Source organism: Pleurodeles waltl, chromosome 4_1 (assembly GCF_031143425.1).
Source record: "Pleurodeles waltl isolate 20211129_DDA chromosome 4_1, aPleWal1.hap1.20221129, whole genome shotgun sequence".
In the NCBI taxonomy this organism is placed as follows: domain Eukaryota; kingdom Metazoa; phylum Chordata; class Amphibia; order Caudata; family Salamandridae; genus Pleurodeles; species Pleurodeles waltl.
This window is the reverse complement of record NC_090442.1, coordinates 122,631,375-122,643,791: the sequence shown is the minus strand read 5'-3', so window position 1 is coordinate 122,643,791 and position 12,417 is coordinate 122,631,375.

Genomic DNA, 12,417 nt, shown 5'->3' with positions numbered 1-12,417 from the left:
AACATCTTCTACCACACTGTTACCGGATTAACAGAGACAGTTTATGTTTATTCATGTTTTCAAAGAACTTTGTGATCCTAAAGGATTAGTCTTGTAAAGAAGAGGATGAGTTGCTACTCTGCAGAGATAGTTATCTGTTTAATTGACTAATAAAGGTCCTATTAGGATGCCACTTGCCAACTAGACTGGAGAGCTCCACTGATTTATGTTAAAGTATGTTTTCTTCATCCATGATCAATGTACCCCCACTATATATTATAAGGATATTGCAAGTCACTGGGAAGTTTTATGACCATATAGGGGAATGAAGGCAAGTTCATTTACAGTCGGCAACTCGGTGTGTCACAAGTCACTTCTTATAAAGAATTTAGATACTTTTTTTTAGGGATTGTAAAATCCCATCTATTATATATGTATTAATGATTTTACATTGATTAAAAATTTAGGAAGAAGACACATGAAGTAACACCATTGACCAATATCTTCATCCTGCTCCATTTCACAGGAAGAAGGTTGTAGCACTCCTAAAAAAGAGACTGATCTGAGTGTGAAGTGCAGAGGAAATAGGCAAAACAAAATAACAGTCACACTATCTGCTATTCACCTAACATTTGTTTCTTGTCTTATAAATATTGTTCCTCCTTCATGACCCTTTTAAATTTTCATTTTCATACTAGAGGTGTACAAATATTGGCTCATTAAGTCAAGATGCTTTACCCTTTAAGAGATGAGAAAACTATCCACTCTGGTGTTTTGATCTACACACTGGCCCATTTCCTTGGAGTCTGAAGAAGTATTTTGAGCCTCAGGCTACAGCGATTTTTTTGGTTTTGTCATTCACAGATTATTTAAGCCCTCTGGAAGGCAGAGATAAAACACAACTGTTACAATCATAAATGCTCAATGAGCAGCATTATTCTAAATCTTACACTGCTTCCAAATTTCATGTTGCAGCTGGGAATTTGAAAGTACCTAGATTAACAAGTAGTCTTGTGAGCTGGTACTGTTGAGGAGTATTGTTGTGACTGCAAGAACATTGACTAGGCGGTAAAGGCAACTTTTCTTTTTCCTGCATCCTTTTTTTTAAACTTATTTGGCATATGTTAAAAAATATAGCAAAATCACAAACTGATACCTCAATGAGATTAACACTCACTGCTGAAACATGTGGTTATGTGCAGATAGTGAATGGAAATTTACCAAGGTCATCAGAATGTTCATTGTTATAAAGGTTGGTAAACTGAGAAATTGGGTCACAGCACCATCTTTTATTTACAGTGTATAGAAATGGTTGAAGTGTGAGATGCAGCACTTTGAGAAGAACATATTGTTATCGACACAATGACCGAGATGTGCTGTAAAAACAGGTTAAACTACAAATTCTGACAACTCAATTGTGGGATGATTTTTCCCTATGGTATGTGTCACTTATTTATGAAGTTTTAGGTTCCAGGGCTGCACGACTGGGAGGATGGGTAGAAATGTGGCTGTGGTAGGAGGGTGGTGACCACAAAAAACATATTCTGCAATCACAAGTGTCCGAGATTAGCGCATGTGCATCAAGTGGGTGTTACATGGCCAGCCGGATTATTGCTCATTAAGATATTATGGCCCTCATTATGACATTGGTGGTAAATCCCACTTACCGCTATGCCGACTGCTGCCAACATGCCGTCGCGGCCGTGGATATCTGTTTACCATACTATGACACACACATACCAATCCGTCACTATACAACCACACACACAAGCCGCCAGCCAAAAGTTCAGTGATAACCTGGTGGTATCAAAACCCACACCGTGTACGACAATAGAACAATGCCCACAACATTATAACCCACGAATCACCACAGCAGAGATTCAATGGCGGTAAACCGTTGGCGGTACATACCGCCGCGCTCAAAATACACACACACTAACAAAACAACACTACATTGGTCAATTCAAACTACACACACCTGACACCCATACAGACACCACACCCACATACCCACATCACTATAAAACACACACACACATTACCCACAACCCTTTACAACTACAAAACATTGGCACAAGACAGACACCACAGACAAGACCAGAGACATAACTACCTACACATATACACCACCGACGCACCCCACATCACACACCCATCTCACATCACACACCCCAACACAACACCCTACACACCCTCACACACAGCACTTATACTACACCCATGGCACCACAATGACACCCCAGGTTCTCTGAGGAGGATCTAAGGGTCATGGTGGAGGGAATCACCCAGGTACAGCCACAGCTGTTTGGAGCACAGGTGCAGCAGATATCCATTGCTAGGAAGATGGAGCTATGGCGGAGGATCCTGGACAGGGACAGCACCCCAGAACAAGGGATGACATCAGGAAGAGGCGGAACGACCTATGGGGGAAGGTGCATTCCATTACACCAAGACACCAACTTGCAGTACAGAGGACTGGTGGACCCCCACCTCCTCCCCCACAGCTGACAGCATGGGAGGAGCAGGTACTGGTAATACTGCATCCTGAGGGACGGGCAGGAGTAGCAGGTGGACTGGGCTCTGGTAAGTCAACTCTCTATTACTATAACCCCCCTACCTGCATGCCATCACATACTCCCACCCTCACCCTCACTCCCATAACTCCACCACCTCCCACACACTCCGCCATCACAACCCACTCATCCCAATGCCAAGCCCTGCATGCACCACCAATGCATGGACACCATTCACAGCCCTGCATGGACACCTATCACCACGTCATGCACACTAGATAGAATCACCTAGCCCAACAAATAACAACTCACACAAGGCAAAGCTGCCAGGGCATAACAACTAATAGAGGACAACACACCCATGCACAATATGTCACATGCATAAACAATAACACTGCATTTAAATCCCAACAGGTAACCCAGCCAATGTCACTGGAGAAGAGGTGCCAGCAACATCCATTCCCCCCCAGGAGAGGCCCACAGTGGTGAGAGCAGCTCTGGTCGCCTGGTTCTGGATGACCAACCTGGCCCATCAGGGACCTCCGGACAGTCGGTTACCCAGGCACACTCACGCACCACCTCAGATCCTCCCACCTTAGGAAACACCACCACAGCACCCACTCAGCGGGCCCATACCTCTGTCTCCAGGACACGTCAATCAACAGTGTGTCCACCACTACAGGGACCCCACCCCACCCCACAAACACAGGACGATCAGGGACCTGGAGTCAGTGGCAGTGGGCACACGGTTCAGGGGACAGAGGCACAGGGCAACAGGGAAGCTGGGAGGACTGCTGTGTGACAGGGGGAGGACAGGCCCAGGGAACCCACTCTCTACGAGGCACTCTCCAACATCCTGGGAACATACCACCATTCCCAGGAGACCATGGGCCAGATACTGGCCAAACTGCAGGAGATCCAGCTGCTGCAGGAGGGATAGTACCTGGGGATCAGGGATGACCTAACAGACATCTACACCATCCTGGTCACCATTGCAGGGGTGCTGGCTGACATGGCCAAGACCATGACGGAGGCAGTGGCACAACAACGGGCCCCAGACACTAGCCAGACCGATGAACAGCCCAGGGAACCGACCCTCCAGGAGGCACTCTCCGCGATCCTGGGAGCATATCAACATTCCCAGGATACCCTGGGCCAGATCATGGACAAGATGCAGGAGAACATGCGGCTGAGAAGGGACAGTACCTGGGGATCAGGGAGGACTGGAAGGCCATTGACACCACTCTGGTCTCCATTGCAGGGGTGCTAGCAGACATGGCCAACAGTATGAGGGAGGCAGTGGCACACCAGCAGGCCCCTGACACTAGCCACACTACTGAACAGCCCTCCACATCCCCTGCAGCTAGTGGACAGGAGGCACCGCCACAGGACCAACTGGACACCACCACCCCCCCTCCTGCAGAAGGATAACCACCCGCAAATGTTCCCTGCGATCCAGGTAGAAGCCAGGGACTATTGCCAAGACCCCCACCAGGAAATAAGACTCTCCTGATTGTCACTCATGTGTCCCACTCCGTCACCCTGTCCACCTTGAACTGCCATTGCTTCCCTTCCTATGCCCCCTTGGACAATGCAACTGTGATACAAATAGACTCGACTCTAACATGGACTTTCCTCCACCATCACTCCAGCCCATTGCACTACCCGCTCTTCTTCAGAGCACTGCAATAAACACACTTTGATAAAATACAAGTATGGTGTATGTCAAATGATTTCATAATGTATTCTTTAACCAGTTTCAAAACTTGCAATTTAACTGTACAGTAATGTTAGGAAAGACCTGTAGTTGGCTGCACGTAACACACCAGGAGCAATAGTGGGGCACCATCATCTGCAAAAAGAGATGCCAAAGGGTACAGTGATTGAGCATAGAAGTTGGAATTCACAGCCTGCCATTGACAATGTCACACATCAAACTGTCAATGAAATGTGAAATAACTCTGTCTTACAAGTGTGTAATTGGACAACTTCTGTTGTCCTCATCCTCTGACTCCTCATCTTCACAATCCACAGGGTCCACTACAGCCACCTCCAGCCTCCTCCTCCTGCAGAAAAGGCACATGGCGTCACAAGGCAAGGTTGTGCAACATACAGCATGCCACGATTATCTGGCAGACCTTCTAGGGTGAGTAGAACAGGGCTCCACCTGTTAGATGGAGGCACCGACACCTGGCCTTCAGGAGGCTGAAAGGCCTTTCTATGATCCTTCTTGTTCACCTGTGTGCCTCATTGTAACGTTCCTCTGCCCTTGTCCTGGCATTACTCACAGGGGTCAGTAGCCATGAGAGGTTGGGGTAACCAGAGTCACCTGCAAATATCGAGGGAAAACTGCTAGCCACACACTCACCTGTAGGGACCACAACATACCCATGCTCCATCATCCACTAGGTGGGAACCAGGGCTCTCACCTATCAGCCACATCCTGTGTCCCTGGAGTTGGGCCATCACATCTGGGATGCTGCTATTCCTCAGGATAAAGGCATCATGCACAGACACAGGATGCTTAGCATTGACGTGGGAGATGTACTGGTCCACCAGGCACACCATCTGGATATTCATGGATTGAAAATTCTTTCAATTTCTGAACTGAATTTCTGTTCATTTCGCCTGGGGGGGGTACTAATGCAATATGTGTTCCATCTATTGTCCCAATGATGTTGGTGATATATGTCCCATTGCATAGAAGTCAGCTTTCACTGTGGCCAATTCCTCCACCTGGGGGAAAACGATGTAGCTGCACATGTGTTTAATCAGGGCAGCCAACACTCTGGTCAGCACTATTGAGAAAATTGGCTGTGACATTCTTGCTGCCAAGCCCACTGTCACTCGGAAAGAACCAGTTGCCAGGAAATGGAGCACTGATAGGACTTGCACAAGAGGGGGGATCCCAGTGGGGTGACAGATAGCAGATATCAGGTCAGGTTTAAATTGGGCACACAGCTCTGTGATTGTGGCCCTGTCAAGTCTATAGGTGAGGATAATGTGCCTCTCCTTCATTGTTGCCAAGTCCACCAGGGGTTTGTACGGGGGGGATCCCTCCATCTCCTATTCATCCGCAGCAGTTGCAATTTAAGGGGCAAAAGAGTGAGCAGCTGGTCAATATCTGTACATTCGAACAACTACAAATGAATGCATACTGTGACTTTAATTTGGTGGGATAAGTCCAAAATGTGAATTTGTGTACTGTGACGTAGTTTGGATCCATGGCCTGTACCCCCTGAAATGGCATCCGCCTGTCCTGTATGGAGGTATGGGATACAGTGGCCAATGGTGATGTACACCAGCGGTGACGGTACGCACCACCGCGGACGTGACCACCATTTTCTGTCTGTTCACTCACTTACTACCTGACCTTCAACAGGAGAGGACCTACACTGCATGTGCTGCTGTGACCTGTGTCTGGAACCAAACAGGGTTCGTGTTACTGGGGAAAGGGCCCCTACCTTCACCTCGGCAGAGTTGGAGCGACTGGTGGATGGGGTCCTACCCCAGTACTGACTGCTGAATGTGCTTCCAGACCAACTGGTGAGTACACCGTAAGTACGATGCATGGGGTGTGAATGCACAGAGTGCTGTGTGTGAAGGCCTCATGTAGGGGGGTTGCTGGATGGGCCCTGGGCAGCGTAAAGCATATTTGCTGGGCCATGTCTGTGCTAATGGGGATAGGAAGGGGCAGGCAGGACGGTCGGACTAATAGCTTTCCCTGTGTTTATTTCTCTGCAGGTAAGCACCCATCAGAAAAAGGGTGTATGGCATGCCATCACCGAGGAGGTGCAGACACTGGGGGTCTATGACAGGTGGAGCACCCACTGTTGGAAACGGTGGGATGGCCTGAGACGCTGGGCATGGAAGATGGAGGAGGCCCAGCTGGGGATGGCCTCCCAACTAGGAAGGGGTGCCTGTCGAACCCTGACCCCCCTGATGGCCTGCCTACTGGTGGTGGCCTATCCGGAGCTAAATGGGCCCTTGGGGGCATCACAGCAGCACCAAGGGGGTAAGTACAGTGCCCATCATTACAACTTACGCCTGGTGTACCCAGGTGGGGGGACGGGCCCTGTGGGTGTCCCTAGGCCAGGCCTGGCATTGCATAGTAGGACCCACAGTGGGCAGGTTTCTGATGTGAAAGTCCTCCAAGCAAGCTAGTAGGCATCCACTACTGGGCAGGGGTCTGTGGGTCTCAGGTATGATTTAATTAGCGTGTCCCTCTCCATGTGCTGCTGACTAGCATTGTGACTGGTAGTGCATTGCCTAATGTGTAAGGCTGTTCCCTGTGTGTGAGTGTGCTGTGCACGCAAGCTGTGGTATAGTTGCCGCCATTTACCAAGTGTATCCTTTGTGCTTCTCCCCCTTCTGGTTTTGTCGCCCTGTCCTTATGTGCATTAGCATCATCTGGCAGAGGAGCAGAGGCACCGGCGACGGAGGGATCTGTATCCCACAGGACCCAGGAAGCCAAATCCACTGACGGTGAGAGCACCAGTGTGACGGAGGAAAAGGGGGGCACCACGGTGGAGACTGGAGGGGACAGTTCTGAGACAAATACCTCCTCTGATGGAAGCTCCCTGGTTGTGGGGGACACCTCTGTGCCCACCACAGCTACAGGTACAGCCGCTACCCCAGGTACCAGCACCGCCCTCCCAGCAGCCGCTCAATGAGTTTCCCGTGCCCGCTCACCGAGGAGGGTGGGCATCTCCTTTGCCCCAGGCACCTCAGGCCCTGCCCCAGTTAGCCCTGCCCTGAGTGAGGAGACAATTGACCTCCTGCGAACCATCTCTGTTGGGCAGTCAACCATTGTGAATGCCATCCAGGGGCTGGCAGCCCAAATGCAACTGACCAATGCAGTTCCGGAGGGCATTCACACTGGCTTGGCGGCCCAACAAAGATCAATCCAGGCTCGGGCCTTCTCTCCGATGGCAGTCATTGTCCCTGTTTTCACCCTCCAGCTTCCTCTTCCCAGTCCCGTTCCCCTCAACCCCAACCTATCCCAAGCACATAGGCAGATGAGCAGGCACCCAGGACAAAACACAAGAGTGGACATGGCAAACACAAGCACCACACTTCATCCCACAGGCACTCACACAAACACCATCCAGAAACAGACATACCAACATCCACTGCCTCCAATGTGGCCCCCTCCTCCTCCTCGTCCACCTCCCTCCCAGTAGCGTCTCCACTCATACCTTCTTGCACTACCTCTTCATCCACTACCACCATCACCAGCACACCTATCAGTACACACCCATCACTAGCAGTCACCACCCCCACATTCAAGCACATGTCCCCTGTGTCCTCTACCACTGTGTCTGTGCCCCCTCCTCTCAAAGCACACAAATGCAAGCACTCAGACAGCCAAAAGCCATCCACCTCACAATAGCATCCAGCCAATGCACGTGCACCCAAACACAGCAGACTGACACCTTCTACCACCACTCCCTCTTCCTCCACTCCCAAACCACCTCCCTCTTCCTGCCCCATTGTCCCTAAGAAGCTGTTCCTCGCCACCATTGACCTTTTCCCTAGCCATCCCCCAGTCCCTCACGTCAGGCCAGGGTTGTCGAAACCCATGCAAGCACCTCAGCCACCCAGTCCACGAGCTCAGTAGTGTCCCCAGCAACTCCAGGTGAGAAAGGATCCTGGCCACCAGCCAGCAAGATGGAAAGGGTGCCTGCCCCAAGTGCTTCATGGAAGGCCAAGGAGCCAACCCCAGCTGCAGGGAGGAAGGGTAAAGAGCCAGCCCCAGCTGCAGGAAGGAAGGGTAAGGAGCCAGCCTCAGCTGTAGGAAGGAAGGGCAAGGAGCCAGCCCCAGCTGCAGGAAGGAAGGGCAAGGAGCCAGCAACAGTAGGCAGTAGAGACAAGGGGCCTGGTGCTGGGTCTCAGTCAGAGCCACCACCAGCAACCATGGTGGGGCAGCTGTCCGAGGCTGCAGGGGATGGGATGGCACCTCCCCCACCACTACCAGCTCCACCAGCAGCACCGCCACCAGCACTGCCACCTGCCCCAATGGGCAGCCACCCGAGGCTGCAGGTGATGGGCTGGAGCCTCCCCCCACCACTACCAGCTCCACCAGCAGCACTGCCCCCTGCCCCAGTGGGCAGCCATCTGGGGCTGCAGGGGATGGGTTGGAGCCTCCCCCCACCACTACGGGCTCCACCAGCATCACCACCACTGAACAGCCGTCACTGCCGGAGGACAGTGTGTAGTCTTGCATCCATGGGCTATTGTGCGGCCTAGCCCCTGCAAATCCTGTGGGTATGACACCCAGCTGAGAGACTGTGACCTTGCATTCCCTAACATATGCATCACTGGGCACGATGCCCCCTCCAGAACCAGCGGAGAAGACATCCACTAACCCCATCCTACATAGGATGAAGCTCACTGGGCATGATGCCCCCTCCAGAACCAGTGAAGACATCCACTTACCCCATCCTCCCTAGGATGAAGCCCACTGGGCACTATGCCCCCTCCAGAACCAGTGGAGAAGACATCCACTAAAGAGACTGTGGCCTTGAACTCCCCAGGATCAAGCACAGAGCATGTTGCCCCCTCCAGAGCCAGTGAGCAAGTCACCCACTCGATAGACTGTGGCCTTGCACTCCCTGGACCAAGCACAGGGCATGTTGCCCTCTCCAGAGCCAGTGGGCAAGTCACCCACTTGAGAGACTGTGACCTTCCACTCCCCAGGATCATGCACAGGGCATGTTGCCCCCTCCAGAGCCAGTGGGAAAGTCACCCACTTGAGAGACTGTGGCCTTGCACTCCCCAGGACAGAACACAGGGCATGTTGCCCTCTCCAGAGCCAGTGGGCAAGTCACCCCCTTGTGAGACTGTGGCCTTGCACTCCCCAGGACAGTGCACAGGGAATGTTGCCCCCTCCAGGACCAGTGGCGTTGTTCTATCTTCCGGTTGAGGTGCACCCCATTCCCCATCCTCCTGAGGTGCCTGGCTATTTTCAACCTGATACCCCTGCAGTGTTCTCTCCGTGTTGTTGCAGGAGTGAGGTGGAGCCTTGGACTTTGTGATGTGGCCCTGTTGCCCACGAACATTGAGGACTGGGCAGTGTCCCTTGATTTGTAAATATGTATATACTTTTTGATTTGGATGCATGTATTACTACTATATTTATCTTATTACACTCTTTTGACTCTATTGTATTTGTCCTTGCATTATTTGTGAGGGGTATGGGGTGAATATGTTATGTAACTGCATCTGCTTGTGTGTATAGTGTTGAAGGTGGGGGTTGTTGCGTGTGTGTGTGTGTCACTCGCTTCCCCCCTCCCTGTGTGCTAGGCGGCAGTACTCACCATGGTCGTCTTTGCAGTCATTGGTGTTTGTAGTAGAGCAGGACATAGAAGAGCATGGGGAAGACATGCAACTCGGGCTCCATGGTGACTTGGTTGTTCCTTGAGTCTCCACAGGTGAGTTGTTTCCCTTCTACAGTGGGCAGAACATTGTCTTCCGCCTGGCTGTAGGCCGTTACTGCTGAGGTGCCTGTTGGTTCTGTCCTGGCGGTCGGTGTGTTAAAGTGGCTGTCTGTCTGAGCTGTTTCCGCCATGCTCATGTTTTGACAGTATTTACTGCCAGCCTGTTGGCGGTATTACCGCCAATTTATCACCATCCACCACGGTTGTAATGAGGGCCTATGTCTTGTTTAAAGAGAATGTGTTGAAATATAGCAGACCTTAATAGCCCTCTTGAGCGGTGACTGGCCAGGAAAGAGATTCTGGTTTACAAACCACAGATGGCTTGTCTGATCCATCTAGTCAATAAATATTGGTCTCTTTATAAGCAGCTTGGTCTTAATCTTGTTATTTGTACTAGCCAGGGGGCGGCTATATGGGAAGTAGTAGTTCTCCATAGAAATCTGGATTACTTGGTTCAGAGGAAGGTTTCAGATCCTAAGGGCAGGTGGGCGGCTATCCAGTTTGATATTCATTATAGGCAAATTACTACTGTTGTTATCCATGGTCCAAACCTTGATGATCCTACTTTATTTGATTGGTTGAACCTGGAACTATCGGAATGGGCAGGGGATACAATTCTCCTTGGGGTTATCAACCGTACCATGAGCTACTCAGTAGATAGTACTAACTCTGCAGCTCATCGTGGATGATTAAAACTAGGGTTGGCTTAGGTTCATAGTTTAGCTGTCAACTGGCAAACCCTGCATCCCACGATTCCTGCATATATTTTTTTTTCTGCACCACATAGACACTATTCACACATCAATATGTTTTTTATAGCTTTGAAAGTTGATTCAGTTTTTGTCCTACGAACACCTCAGATCATAATCCGGTCTTTTTGGATCTTCATCTCCCTGTCTCTTGTAAGGAAAAGTGGTGTTTTAAATTTCCTAGATCTCTGATAGCGTACGCAGGATATATTGGATGTATGAATTTTTCTCTTTAGGAATTTCTCTTAGTTAATATCAACTCGACAGCACCTCACATAGTCTGAGATGCAATGAAGGCCTTTGTACGCAGTATTACGTTTCAGTATATTTGGTAGACTGATAACTCACAGAAGAGGGAAAGCCATTAGATGGCATGCCCAAATTAATTAGGTCGAATACCAACATCACCGAGCAATTCAGGATAGAACTCTGGATGAGCTCTTTTTTTACTCCACCTTAGTGGAGCTTTGTTGCAAGTTGGATTGAGGGCTACGGGAATAAAATGCAGTTAAGTTTTAAATCACAGGGGGCTTCAATATGAGTATGGGGAGAATATTGGGTGGGTTCTGGCACAGTAAATTGATGAAAGGAGAAATAAGAATGCAATCTAAAGCATTAAGGGCAATGACACTACTTTCTGTTGTGGTAGCCCTGTCACAGTGGAACAGTTTACAGAGTTCTATAAGGACATGTATGCTTATTCACCACCAGTGGTGCAATTCTGTATTAATGGTCATATTCAGAGTTCATGTGCCCCTTGCCTTAGTTCTTCACAGTGCATGGAATTAGAGAAGGATATATCAATGCAGGAAGTGAAGGAGCTATCATGGCCTTGCTATAAGGCAAGGCAGCTGGGGAGGATTCCGTCCCACTGGAATTTTACACAATATTTAGTCATGCTTTACTTCCCCTTTGTGCAAACGTGCTATCAAGTATTGAAAACGGATCTTGAATTCTCAAAAAAGAGAAACCGCCAGAAAAGAGAGGGATATACTGACCAATCTCACTGATGAACTCTGATGTAAAAATCTTTGCTAACATGTTGACAGTTCGCCTGGCCCATTTGATCTAGTATTAAGTTTTGTCGAAACAACACGGTTTTATGCCTGTCCGGGACACTACCAGTTCCACTAACATGGCTGTAGCCATTTTTGATGTGGCTAGAAATATTGGTAGCTGGCTCGATATGATTTTGATAGACTACGAGAAAGCCTTTGGCAGGGTGTTGTGGCCATTCAGCCCTTTCATCATAGGGTATTGGTAGTGGAAACATGGCCCTGGTTAGGTCCCTTTATCAAAGGTTGGCTAGTCTTCGATTCTTGGATGGATGTGCCTCTCTTCCATTCAGTATTCATTGTGGGACCTTTCAAGGCTGCCCACTCTCCCATTTATTATTTGCACTTTATATTAAACCCTATTTACAACATCTCTGCAGAAAACAATTGATTCATCCTGCGATTTTTAATAGTGTTGAATTGAAAATTTGTGCATACACTGATGAAATTCCTATCTATTCTACTGACCCCTTGTTGGCAATGAGACAGGTTAAAAATGAGGCGATGTTGTGTGGAGCTGTTCCAGTTACAAGCTCAATCTCTCGAAAACGCAAGTTATTTTGACTTTTCAACCTGATCTATCTGTCTTAGAGATAGTCACTACTGTCACTTACCTCGCGGTTAAACTATGAGGCAATCAGGAGTGTACTGTTTCTTTGAAATACGAACCCCTCTTAAAGTT